Here is a 12779-nt window from a genome sequence, read left to right on the forward strand (position 1 = left end):
CAGCTGAATAGCTGCTGGAGACATGGAGAAACGGGATGTGGAGGAACGAGGCAGAAGGCCATCAGCACCTCTTGCCCGTTCAATTAGATGAAGGCTGATCTGTCGACCAAACTCCGTTTGCTCAGCTTTGCTCCTTACCCTTACCCCAGCAAAACTAATATCTCAGCCATGAAAAGGTCAGCTGAGGAGAGTTGTTGAAGTCCTGCTTCTTGATTGTTTGTTTGTTTGTTTGTTTTTCATTCCTGAGTGTCCCAGCTGTAAAGTTTAAAAATTGCGACCACCCAACCCCCCCCCCCCCCCACCCCAACAACCAGGGCTTCACACCGGAGTATTTTGTTGCTTTGTTCCCACCCAATCGAACCCTTTTAGTGTTGAGCACTGCAATTAGCAATCCCTGACCCTACTAAATATGCAGGGATGCAATCCAGGTTTGTATATCCTGACATTCCTGAGAATCTTGCTGGTTCTGCTGAATTTGCACCTCAACCATTGGAAACCAATGGGGTCTGGGTTCAAGTTCCACCTGCTCTGGGTGTGTGTCAGAACATCTCTGGGCAGGTTGTTTAACATAACGACAGCAGATATGTACAAAACAAAAACTCTCCTGCCCTCCTTTCCAAGGGTTAAACCATGGAATTCCACTGGCTAGGCCCTGCTTATGTGCAAAAATAGTGCAGTGGATTGCTGTTGCTTTCTGCCAACTGGTTGGCCAGGAGACAATTTTATTCCCATTCTTACAGAATTCCTACGCTGCAGATTGAGCCATTTGACCCATCAAGTCTGCGCCAACCCTCCAATGAGCATCCCACCCCATTCCCGTAAACCCACACTTAGCACAGTTTACCCACGTAGCCTGCATATCGCTGGACATCATGGGCAATTTAGTATGGCCAGTCCACCCTGACCTGCAGATCTTCTGACTGGAAGGAAATGGGAACACCCAGAGGAAACCTGAGCAGACCCAGGGAGAATGAGTGCGTTTGCACTGTTTCCCCTGAGGCTGGGATCTGGGCCCCTGTCTCTGTGAGGCAGCAGTGCTAACCACTGAGCTAGTGTGTTGCCATTACTTGCCATCAGGCAACATTGGATAGATTTGCAAGCTGAAGACCAAATAGGTTTGGCTATGTCTACAAGCACACCTTCCCTTTTCAAGTCCTTGTATGGGACTCAAACCCATAGCTCCTAGCCCAGAGACAGGGATGCTACTTACCACATTGCACTACCTTCCAACATCTACTGACTAGCTTTGTCACTTATGTATAGGAGCGTCTAAGTCCCTTCTCTCTTCAGCTCCTAGTCTGTCACAGCTAATATTAGGTGAATCTGTGCCAGATGAGAATTCAGTCGCTTACGTCTGGTCCCGAAACGTCAGCCTTCCTGATCCTCTGATGCTGCTTAGCCAGCAGTGTTCATCCAGCTTCACATTGTGTTATCTGGCTTAATCAGTCCACCTCCTTTAGCAACTACCATCTCCCAGTTACCATGGTCCCTTGTTGCAGTGTAAGCCTTTGCCTTGCAAATGTGCTAAAAGTTGTTTTTCTTTGTCAAAAGCTCTCCGGCTTTGCGTGTTATTTGCAAATCAAGGCACTCCGGGCCCTGCTTCAGTTCACTTTACCATGCTCAGTGAGCATTGTCATTTTATCAGCCATGCATATAATGGGCAGTTGATAGAAGGGGCAGTTCTGAATGGTCTCCATGGTGACACAGGACTTTTGATACTGTTTTTCTCAGAAGTGGCTGTCTAATGCTTATGTAAACGGAGCATTTTATCAGCGTGGCTGATCGTTGTGAATGCCTCCGTGGCCCTCCCCTCTATTTGTCCTTGACTTCATCGTGCTTGGGGAGGTAATAGCGTAGCGGTATTATCACTGGACTGTTAATACACAGACCCAGGTAACTTTCTGGGGACCCACGTTCTCCGACCCGAGGGCAGGAGAGTTTCTGTTTTGTACATATCTGCTGTCATTATTTTAAACAACCAGCCCAGAGATGTTCTGACACACACCCATGGCAGGTGGAACTTGAACTCGGACCCCTCAGCCCAGAGGTAGGGGCTCTCACCCTACCTCCTGCATGATGAAATAAAGGGCCAGCAACCCAAGGGGAAAACAGGAACAAAGTAGAAACCTAAACAGGAAAGTAAACGGCACTTTTTTTGTTGTACAGAGCATTGGTCAGATACGGTCAGGACTACTGCAATGTTTCTGTGCATAGTACCAATGGTTGAGGTGCAGAATCAGCAAGACTCTCAGCAATGTCAGGATACACATAAGGCAGATGGTAGGTTTATGTATCCAGTTTTTAAAAGAAATCTGGAATAGAGTTTGCTGACCATGAATTGGTTGTCAGAATAACTGTCTGATGTTCTTTTTAGGGAAAGAAATTGCAATCCTTACCTGGCCTGGCCTAGATATGACTTCAGACCCACTGCAATGTGGTTGACTCCTGATTGGGCAATAAATGCTGGCCTAGCCACTGACCACCTCGCCCCATGAATGAGTTTTAAACAAAGATACATCTCTGACCAGTGAATGTTGTCATTGCTAGCGTCTGGTCACCAGCAGCACTGCATACCCAGCACCCTATCACTGCGATACTTCAGCACCTTTTGCCTGAATGCTTTTGGCGATAGGAATGAATTCTCAGCGACTTCATCAGACCACACTCTCACTGAAGTGAGTGCCTTAGCTGGGAGCCTTAGGCTATAAATGCTGGCGTGGAGCAAACACAGTTGGAAGCGACAGCGAACAGGGCAAGAGAAGCGGGGAGAGAGCTTTGGAGGGTTTTTCAGACACAGGAGATGTGGGGATAGAAGAGAGATATGGTCCGTAATATGAGAGATTTGTTTTTGATTCACGTAGTTTGGAAGTTTGATGGTTTCTACACGAGAAACTGTATCTTGGGGAATGCAGAGAAATACTGAAATGCTGCTAGTGGCTTTGCTGTCAGATCCCGTGTCTACAGCAGAATAGGGGAGAACGTGAAGGATATTTGAATGCAGAAGTACACGCTGAAGTATTTTAGCAGTTGGCAGGATAGCCCCCACCTGTGGCAAAAGGCAGTGTGTTCCTGGCTTTATATGTGGCTTTCAGTCTTTAGGTTCTGAGTCTGAATATAACTCGGACTGAGGAGACGATTGCCCTTTGCTGTAAAGGAGGAGTCTTGACTGAAATAGCTGCCCCAGCAACTTAAAACTCACTGCTGACCACGCTGTTTGCAAGACTGCTCAAAAATGGCAGTGCTTGTGTTGCATTTAGGCTTTGACGTTTGTAACCTGGAAGTACTTCACTCTCTTGCTGATGGGTACAAGATGTGTTGACTTCAAAAGTGTATTTCTTCTTCCCAGCCAGAACAGTGTCAAAAAAGCAGTCAATAATGGAGACACAAAATGTTGCGCTAATTAAATAAATGGAGTAAATTGCACTTTGTCATTATTCACTAATCGAGATTAATAAAGATTCAGTTGAAAGTGCTGGGAGATACAGATCAATAACGCATTAAAACTTCTCAAATGTACACAAGATATTTGCTTGTGGCCCTCTGTTAGTGTACTCCCATTATTCTAACTGAATGTAACAGTGTAATGACTACATCTGAAAGGTTCCCTGATGTCTACTAATAGTTTCTGCTGGGTTAAGGCAAAATTAATTTTGTTTGTTCAAAATGATTGAACTTTGAACAAAAATAAAATTGCTTTTCCAATTATTTTTGCAATGATCTCTCGGCTCGGAGAACTTGATGGCCTTTCAACAGGAAGGCATAATTCAGTCTCTTCATATTGACTGAACCTCCTTCATATTGGCTGTCATTTAACCCATCTTCTCAAACAACTCTTCTCACAAGGTACTCAACTGTTACCTTCCTTTCCTTTTTAAGGTTCTTGAACTGGTCGTCACCTTGCAAACCCGTTCAGATCTGGCCTGAAACTTTGTTTGAATCCATTGACACTCTACACGACTGTGACAACAGTAAGGCTATCCTATTCTGGTATAACACCTTTGTGGAGCTGGAGGAACAGAGCAGGCATCCTTTTCTGGTTGCTTGCTACCTTTGGCACAGTTGACTGTGCCTTCCTCCTATAATGCATCTCAACGTTATCCACCAGAATAACACAGTCGTCAATTGGTGCCTGTTATAATCACTGCCAGAGTTGCTTACATTGGCTTCCACTCGTGTTTCTGCAGCGATTTACCTCTGCTAGCCCTCGACAATCAACACTTGGCCAGCCTATGCTCGTCAAGGAGTTGCCCCTCAATGGTAGCATCCAGAAACATGGCGTTAGCTTTCATGCCAATGTTGCCAAATTTGACCTCAGCACCACCTCTCATTGTCGTAAAATTGTCACAGTTTGGCACCAAACTGGGTGGGTAGAAATATTTTCCAGGTCAATGTTTTGGGGGAAGTTGTGGAGATTGAAGACAATCTCTGCGACAAGTGGCCCCCTTGCCATGAGTGTGATGTCTTTCACTGGCAATTGTCTGAGCACCAGACATTGCTGAGATGCTTGACTTTGAGGCAATCTTCCGAACGCACGGCTATGTCACTGCTCTGACCACATATCTCAATCTCTGTTATGCTTCTCCGTGGCGGCTGAAACCCTTGTTCCTGCCCTGAGTCATTCTATTGCCTTCCTGGCAGGCCTCGTCTTCTCTGGTCATTCACAATGCAGATCCCTGTGCTATGAAGGCATAGTGCACCCCAAACATCCCCCCTACCCCTGCTTCCTGATCTCATCACCTACAAAGGCTTTGATTCTGAACTTCTCATCCTTGCGTGGCCTTGCCCCTCCTTATCTCTTCCAGCCCCAGTGTGGATGCTATTAGGTTAAAATCCATAAAATTGAACAGAGCCCACACACACTTGAATTTAGCAATTTTATGAACTTTTTTTGTACAGGAGAAAAGGAGTTGTATTCCTTGAGGCCCTTCTGCTACCTCAGTGTCTGCTGCCAAGTGCTTTTGAAGGAAAGCCAGTGTCGTGTTGCCTGAGGTGTGGCAGCCATGTTGTGCATAGCAGGATCCCAAGATAGGGCAAAGAGCTGATGACCACCTGGTTGAGGGATGATATTGGTAGAGATACTGGGGAGTAGCTTCTCACCCCTTTCCTTTTTCGACTTCACATCGATTGGAAAGGGAATTAAAAAAACAAAAGAACTGTGAATGCTGTAAATCAAGAACAAGAGCAGAAGTTGCTGGAAAAGCTCAGCAGTTCTGGCAGCATCTGTGAAGGAGAAAACAGACTTAACGTTTCGGGTCCGCTGACCCTTCCTCAGAACTGGGGAAATTGACCTTTTACAAGATGGTAAACCATGCAGCACTCCCACAGCGCAGCGCTGTGAGGGGCTCTCCAACCTACAGCATCGGACTCCAAGGCAGGGCTACTGCTCACTGAGTTGTGGCTGAGACCCAGCGTCCGGTTCAGAGTGACCTTCCTGCTGTGGGTTTACTGTCGCAGGGAGTGAAATCGATAACGGGACTATCCAAAATGCTGGGCCGTTGAGTGTTTACAACACACTCCTGTGTTTGCGTGAGAGCCTGCATGTCTTCTCCGGTAAATTTTGGCCGTTTTGATGTGAGCGCTCGGGGAGATCTGAAAGGCACAACTGTTTGGCATTAGTGTGCAGTCATTCAGGGAGATGGTTTAGAGACACCCAGGTCAACGGTGCGTCAGGAGCGTGAGCACCGAGGAGATGTGAAAACCAGGAAGGGATTGTAAAAGTTAGGTTTAGGCATGGATGAGTGGGAAAACTGCTCTTGTTCAGAAATGAAATGTGCGACACACCAAGCTGGGGATAAAGGGTGTTAGGGATCCATATGTTCACAACAGGGTTGAGAGGTGGATAATTAACAGAATGGAGCTGAGATTTATGAAGGAGAGATTGGCGTACGGACTTTTCTTTAAGATCAAAGACCAGTGACTTTTTTTTGTCTCTTTTGCATGCTGACTTCTCTGGCACCACAGTAATGCTGCATTTGTGGATGCTTTTGCTGGGAACATTGCACTTTCCATATATAGTTTACTGGTTGGGAGGTAGTGGGGGTGGGTGAAAGAGAGATGAGCAAATTCCATGGTATCACTATCCACATTGGGAGAGCTGTACTTGTGGAGAGCACAGTCTGAAGGTAATGGCTGCCAATATCTTCACTCCAATTGACACCACCTGTGGGAAAGGGTCTCCTCTGGGACTCAGAAACCATTCCCGTGAATTAAATGCTGGAGAGAGGTGTGCCTGAAGCCTGTGTTTCAAGCAAGTGACTACAACCTATTTACCAAGGGGAAAGAGAGATAACAAGGTGTGGAGCTGGATGAACACAGCAGGCCAAGCAGCATCAGAGGAACAGGAAAGCTGACATTTCGGCCCTAGACCCTTCATCAGAAAAATGCTATCTCAGATTCTCTAGCATTTGCAGTTCCTACTATCCCAAGGGGAAAGATTCGTTATTCAATCTGGTCATATGTCTACTGGAGTTCCATTTTGAAGTATATCTGACAAGTCAGAAAAATGGGTCATTTGTTAGTTTTACTGGTTTCTCCTGCTGGGTTCCGTTGGGTGAAGAGTCCATTATGGAGGGGCACTAGACTGGCTCAAACATCCAATCATCCACATAAAGCTCTCACACGCACACTCTCCCTCTAAGGAGAGAATTCCATTTGTAAAAACTGCTTCGCTTTTCTCTTTCGTTTTGTTGTTTCTTTGTCAGCAGTTAATTGCAAATAGAATCACCTGAGTAAACGCGTAGCTGAAACATTGTGGAATTTTAATTTTTTTTGCGAAGTTAGGTGTCTGTCCTTGGCCTAATTTGATTTGTGGGAGGCCCTCATTGACCAGCATTAGGGAAAACACTAATGGGTTGAACATCATTAGTAAGAGGAGTACAACATTGTAGATGCTGGAAATCTGAAGTTAAAATCAGTGGCTGAATACTCAATGCGTCTGGCAGCATCTCTGGAGAGAGAAGAGTTAACTTTTCAGGTGATGACCTTTTGATTCTGATATCTCTCCCCATGGATTGTGCCAAATGGAACATTTCCAGTACTTTGGCAGCTGAACACGGTGAGACTGGATAGCAGTTGGCATCAGTCTCTCAGACTGGGGAGAGGGTTGGCGGGGGGGGGGGGGGGGGGGGGGTGGAGTATGGGCTGTCATAGGGAAGGCCCAGCATAGAGTGTCTGCAGGCCCCTGGCTAAAGGAGGACTATAGTTTTGAACTGAACAGTTATTTCTGCACAGTTCTTCTCTGTATAAAGTAGCAAATAGGGCACTTCATACTTATTCAGAGACAGTAAGAACTGCTGATGCTGGAGCCTGAGAAAATACACTGTAGAGCTGGAGGAACACAGCAGGCCAGCAAGCATCAGAGGAGCAGGCGATGTTTCGGATCGTGACCCTTTTTCAGAAGAAGGGCCCTGACCTGAAATGTCAGCTTTCCTGCTCCTCTGCTGCCTGGCCTGCTGTCTTACTTCAAACTTATTTCTTTTTGTTTCACGACTTGTACCTAAGATTTTGTACCTTGCACCTGAAATGGTGCCAGGAGTGGTGACTTAATACGCTTTTCACTGTACTTCCGTATGTGAATACTTGTGACCAATAAAACCGAAAACCGAGTGAGCAGACCCTGGCTTGTTCGAAACATCTTTCTGCACCGGTACTGTCACTGCCTACTGTTGAGGAGTGTGCCAGTGTTGGTTTTAAATATGTAATTAGCCACATGAAGATGCTCCGTTCCCACAGTATCGGCCATTTATACCTCGAAATGACAACCTGCAGAAGAAAATTTGAACCAAGTTACACCTGATTTAGTGACGTCAAGTGCATCTATGTGCTGTCTCACTTACAGTTTAGTCACACTCACCGTTTATTGTCGAGTCACTCAAGCGCAACGATTGCCCCTGAGCTTTCATGCTCGGCTTAATGCTCAGAGAGGCAGCTCTTCATTTACAGCTGAATGCTGCTTCGTCGAAGCCTCATTACAGAATACGTTGCAATCAAGAAAAAGAAAACAAACCTACACCTTGTTAAGATTATTTTCCTCACGACCGTTGATGTCCCTCTCCTGCATTAGGGGATTTGTAACTCTGGAAAGGGGCAGACATATTTTGCGGGCGTGGGGTGTGTGGGAGTGAGAGGATGTCAGTGGGGGAGGGGGTGGAATGGGGACTGCCATTTCCTGTCTTAGCAAGATGACCGCACTCTTTTTCTCACACCTGTCCGAATGGAGTGGCTGCAGTCTGGACCTTGCTAGACTGGGCAGAGTAGAAGGGGAGCAGGTCTTTCAACACTCTTTGAGCCTGTGCTACCATGCAGTTAGATCACAGTTTATCTAAAACTGCTTTGCTCCTCCCCCAGTATTGTACACCTCCTCTATCCTTGCTGACCTAAAAACAATTGGCCTTGATTAGATAAAGTCATACAGCATCTAAACAGACCCTTTAGTCCAACAAGTCCATGTTGACCGTAATCCCAAACCAAACTAGTCCCACCTGCCTACTCCTGGCCCTTATCCCTCCAAACATTTCGTATTTATGAGCTTATTTAAATGTCTTCTAAACATTGTAACCTTACCCACATCCACCACTTCCTCTGGAAGTTCGTTCCACTTTTTTTTAAACAAAAGGGCCCTTGTGTCCCTTTTTAAACCTTTCACCTTAAATTATGCTACCCAGGCTTGAAATGCCCCACCCTAGGGATAGGCCTTCACCTTGTCTATACCCCTGAGGTGACTCCTCACCCTCTTACATTCCAGTGAATAGAAGTCCCAGCCTATCCAGCCCCTCTTTATCACTGAAACCCTCCTTTACAGATAATCTTCTCCAGCTTAACAATATCCTTCCTGTAACAGGGCGCCCAGAACTGGGCACATTACTCCAGAAAGGTCCTCACCAATGTCCTGCACAACCTCAACAGAACATCCATTCTTGTAACATTTCCTGCTGGTAGCTCTTTGCAATTACGAATAGGGAGCTTATTTCAGAAATTTCGTGTCAGGCACAACTATAATGTGGCCCTAGCCAACACACTTGATTGACGGTGTTATGGTACCATTCGGCCCATCGCGTCTGCACTGGCTCTTTGAACGTGCGCCATTACCTACCACTCATCTGCAGGTCTATCCTCATAAATAGGATGATTATTTGGATAGAAATAATGTGCAAATGCTCTCTTAAATTCCAGAAATGAACCTGCCTCCTCCACACAGGCAGTGTTTTTCTTGACGACCCACTGTGTGGAAAAAATACTTTTATTTTCCTCTTGCCAAGTTTGCTCCCTATGCATTCAGCACCCATTGGTTCTTGCTCCTTTTTAGGAGCAGGAGCAGTTTCTGCTTATCCAGCTGACTGAAGATGTTGAGAACGTTGGCCAGATCTCCTGAACAGATTGTCATCTCATTTAACGTGCGTTCTCATTAAACAACAAACTGGCTGGAATGGTGGCCAGAAGCGATCCCTTGACAATGTGCTTCCATGACTGAATCTATCTGAACATTCCCGGGTGCACATCACTTGCTGTGTGGGGGAAATGGCCACTTTTACCCACATTGTCACAGGCAGGGCACCCAGCGATTATAAAGGCTGCTTTGCATGTCCTTTTACCTTTCTGACAGTGTACATCTCATGCAAACAGACTCGTCTCTAGCTTTTGGCCATGTTTCTCTATTAAAAACAAAACCAGCCCAATAAACACTTCTTCGTCACCCTCTGGAACTATCAGATGCCGCACGGTGCTGCTGATTGAAAAGTTTCAGCCGGGACATCGCTACAGGCCCAAGGAAATTTTGCGAGCTGTGCTCGAGGGACTGTGAATCGAGTAGTCCAATCTGAAATTTCCTGGCAAAGCAACCCAGAGGACACTTTGCTCCCAAATCTGTTTCACCACTGGGGACATTCTAAGCACCTAAAGTTTCTCAGGAGTGGATCAGAAATGTTTATATCCTGTGAATTCTGGCAAATTAGCAGGAAGCTAACTTCAAAACAATGACTGACCCTAGACTTCCTTAATTCCATTGTTCCTGTGAGCTTTTTTTTTCAGTGCTGTTTGTAATGCTTGCTGGGCCAAAGGTAGGAAATTGTGGCTAGGGCCTATTTTGCCCAAATGTTTTATTTTTCCAAAAGCTGTTACAGCAAAGATTGTGAAGCTTGAAGGGGTTCAGAAAAGATTTAAGAACCTGTTGCCAGGACTGGGGGTGTTTTGAGCTAGAGCTGAATAGGGTGGCACTATTTTCCCTGGAGCATTGGGAGGCTGAAGGATGACCTTATAGATGTTTACAAAATCATGAGGGGCTTGGATAGGGTGAGTAGCCTCGATCTTCCAAAACTAGAGGGCATGGATTTAAGGGGAAAGATTTGAAAGGGGCCTAAGAGGCAACTTTTTCATGCAGAGTGGTCTATCAGTAGAATGAGCTGCCAGAGAAAATGGTGGAAGCTGGTACAATTGCAATATTTAAAGGCATCTGGGTGGGTGCTCAATTGGAAGGGTTTAGAGGAATATGGACCAAATGCTGGCAAATGGGACTCGATCAGTTCAGGATACCTGGTTGAATCGAAAGCCACGTTTTGGTGCCATATATCTCAGTGACTATAAAAAGAACCTCTTGACCCAAAGGCAGTTTTTTCAGGAGAAATCTAGCAGAGCTCAGAATAAATATTTTCACATATGGGAACAGAGAAATAGAGACAGAGAGAGAAAATACTCCCTAAAAGCAGAGAAAAATAACATAGCCTTGAAACCTAGATAAGACTCCGAGATGCCAAACCTGAGATAACAGTGTGGAGCTGGAGGAACACAGCAGGCCGGGCAACATCAGAGCAGCAGGAAAGTTGATGTTTCAAATTGGGACCCTTTCTGTAGAAGGATCCCGATCCAAAATGTCAACTTTCCTGCTCCTCTGATATTGCCCGGCCTGCTGTGTTCCTCCAGCTCCACACTGTGTTATCTCTGACTCCAGCACCAGCAGATTTTACTATGTGTGAGATTCCAAGGCTATTGTATTTTCACTGGTCAGTGTGGGAATGTGAGACAAACTAATTTAGTACGGTGTGGGAAACCAATTGTTTGAGAGTTTGATGTTCTTGGACAGATGAAGATAATTCCTTTTGTATCCGTCTACTCATATTATAACTACAACTGTAACTGATAATCCCAGAGGCCGTGTGAGGATCTCCAATTTATTGCAGTTCCAGCTTGGATACCTCAAGCCAATAGGCCTTGGATTAAAGGAATGAACTAGCTCCCTTCCTTAATCAACCAGTCCCTCAGTTAGTTACAGCGATGTCTGAATTTGTAAAAAAATTTGTGCCCTTGTGGAAACGTTTCTCCCAAAACATGAATAAACCTGGTTTTGAAAGGAGCCGATTTTAACCAGGCTTTCTCACATTAACGCACAATGAGTATATTGATTGCAAAACACAAGCATAATTAATAACATGACACGTACACCCTGATTAGAAATGAGAGGTGAGTCTGAAAAGATAAGATTTATAAAAATAAATGCACCGATTAGTCTGTGAATAGTGTGCAGAGAACAGGTGGGGGAGGATTGCAACCCAGGCAACAGAGATAATTGATAGCATTGAAGTTGCACAGCGGATTTTGCAATTTAGTTTTGCACGTTGGCTGAGATTCTGTCGCTGTGATCCCTTTCCGTTGCAATTGATCTCCAGCGTTCTATGTGAGTGAGAATCTTTTTGCAGCCCAGTTTCTCATTGGCAGGTTTGCTGACCCGTTGACGACTTGCACTTGGAGGAAGAGACCCCTTGTTCCTGCCACACTGGTGATTAGGGGATAATTCCCAGCATGGTATGAGGGTCATAGCTGAATGCTAAAGCTCAGGTTAATATACACACGTACCATAGCCTGTGGAAACACAGACTTCAGGGTATCACAAACCGTTGAGTTGATACTGGTTTTTTGATCCCAGCATTTGTGTATTCTTCAAAGGAAAAGTACAAAGTTTGATTTGATTTATTATTGTCACGTCTGCCGAAGTACAGTGAAAAATGTTTCTTAGTGCTTTACGCATAGATTGTTCTGTACCCTGTATAGTACAGAGTGCAGGATGCAATGTTACAGCAACAGAGAGAGAGAGATCAACGTTCATGTTAAAGAGGTCCATTCAAAAGCCTGATAACAGTGGGGAAGAAACCATTCTTGAATCTGTTTGTATGTGTATACAAAGTTTTATATCTTCCGTCAGGCAGAGGGTGGAAGAGTGTATAACTGGGGTGGGAGGGGTCTTTGATAATGTTGCATTTTGGGACATAATCGTGTTGAGTAGGGGATCATCGGCCCTTTGTTATCCTCGAAGTGATAGGAGATCGTTAACACTAACCCAAAAGCATTATGATACTGAATTATTTGATGTTGTGAGAAAGGCTGGATAATGCATTCATTGACTCCCTGAAATATATGAACATACGTAGAAGCAGGTGTAGATCATTTAGCTACCAGAGACAGCATTGCTTTTTAAGATTGTGAGTGATCTCACTGTGGCCTCAACTACAGTTTCTCGTCTGCCCCTGAAACCTTTCTATTTTTGTCTCTGATGAGAAGAGGTGCAATCTACCTCCAGCCTTGAACGTGTTCAATGTCCCAGCCTCCACTGCTTTTAGAGAAAGCGAATAACAACATTTCAAAGGTGGGGGAGATGAACTTCTCTTCGCCTTTACTGGCTATACAAATCCTAACAAGAAGGAGCTTAAACACCAAAGTGAGGTCTTGTGGTTGGTTCCTGTGCAATTTTCAGCTAATTGAGATTTTCTTGGGACTTAAGTTTTGTTGGACAG

At 45.1% G+C, this 12779-nt stretch overlaps 1 protein-coding gene across 2 annotated transcripts in view; it reads left to right on the top strand.

Moving 5' to 3' along the window:
• The window catches only part of large1 (LARGE xylosyl- and glucuronyltransferase 1), a 427164-nt gene that overhangs the window by 16281 nt on the left and 398104 nt on the right, over positions 1-12779 (top strand). Inside the window, exon 1 of one of the 2 annotated variants that reach the window (XM_059652277.1) lies at positions 5532-5550. The exons of the other annotated variant lie outside the window; for it this stretch is intronic. The gene's annotated coding sequence lies outside the window, so the exon portion shown is untranslated. Of the gene's footprint in view, positions 1-5531; positions 5551-12779 lie in introns of those variants that run through there. 2 annotated transcript variants of the gene reach the window in all.

The sequence above is a fragment of the Stegostoma tigrinum genome, chromosome 18 (genome assembly GCF_030684315.1).
Source record: "Stegostoma tigrinum isolate sSteTig4 chromosome 18, sSteTig4.hap1, whole genome shotgun sequence".
NCBI lineage: Eukaryota > Metazoa > Chordata > Chondrichthyes > Orectolobiformes > Stegostomatidae > Stegostoma > Stegostoma tigrinum.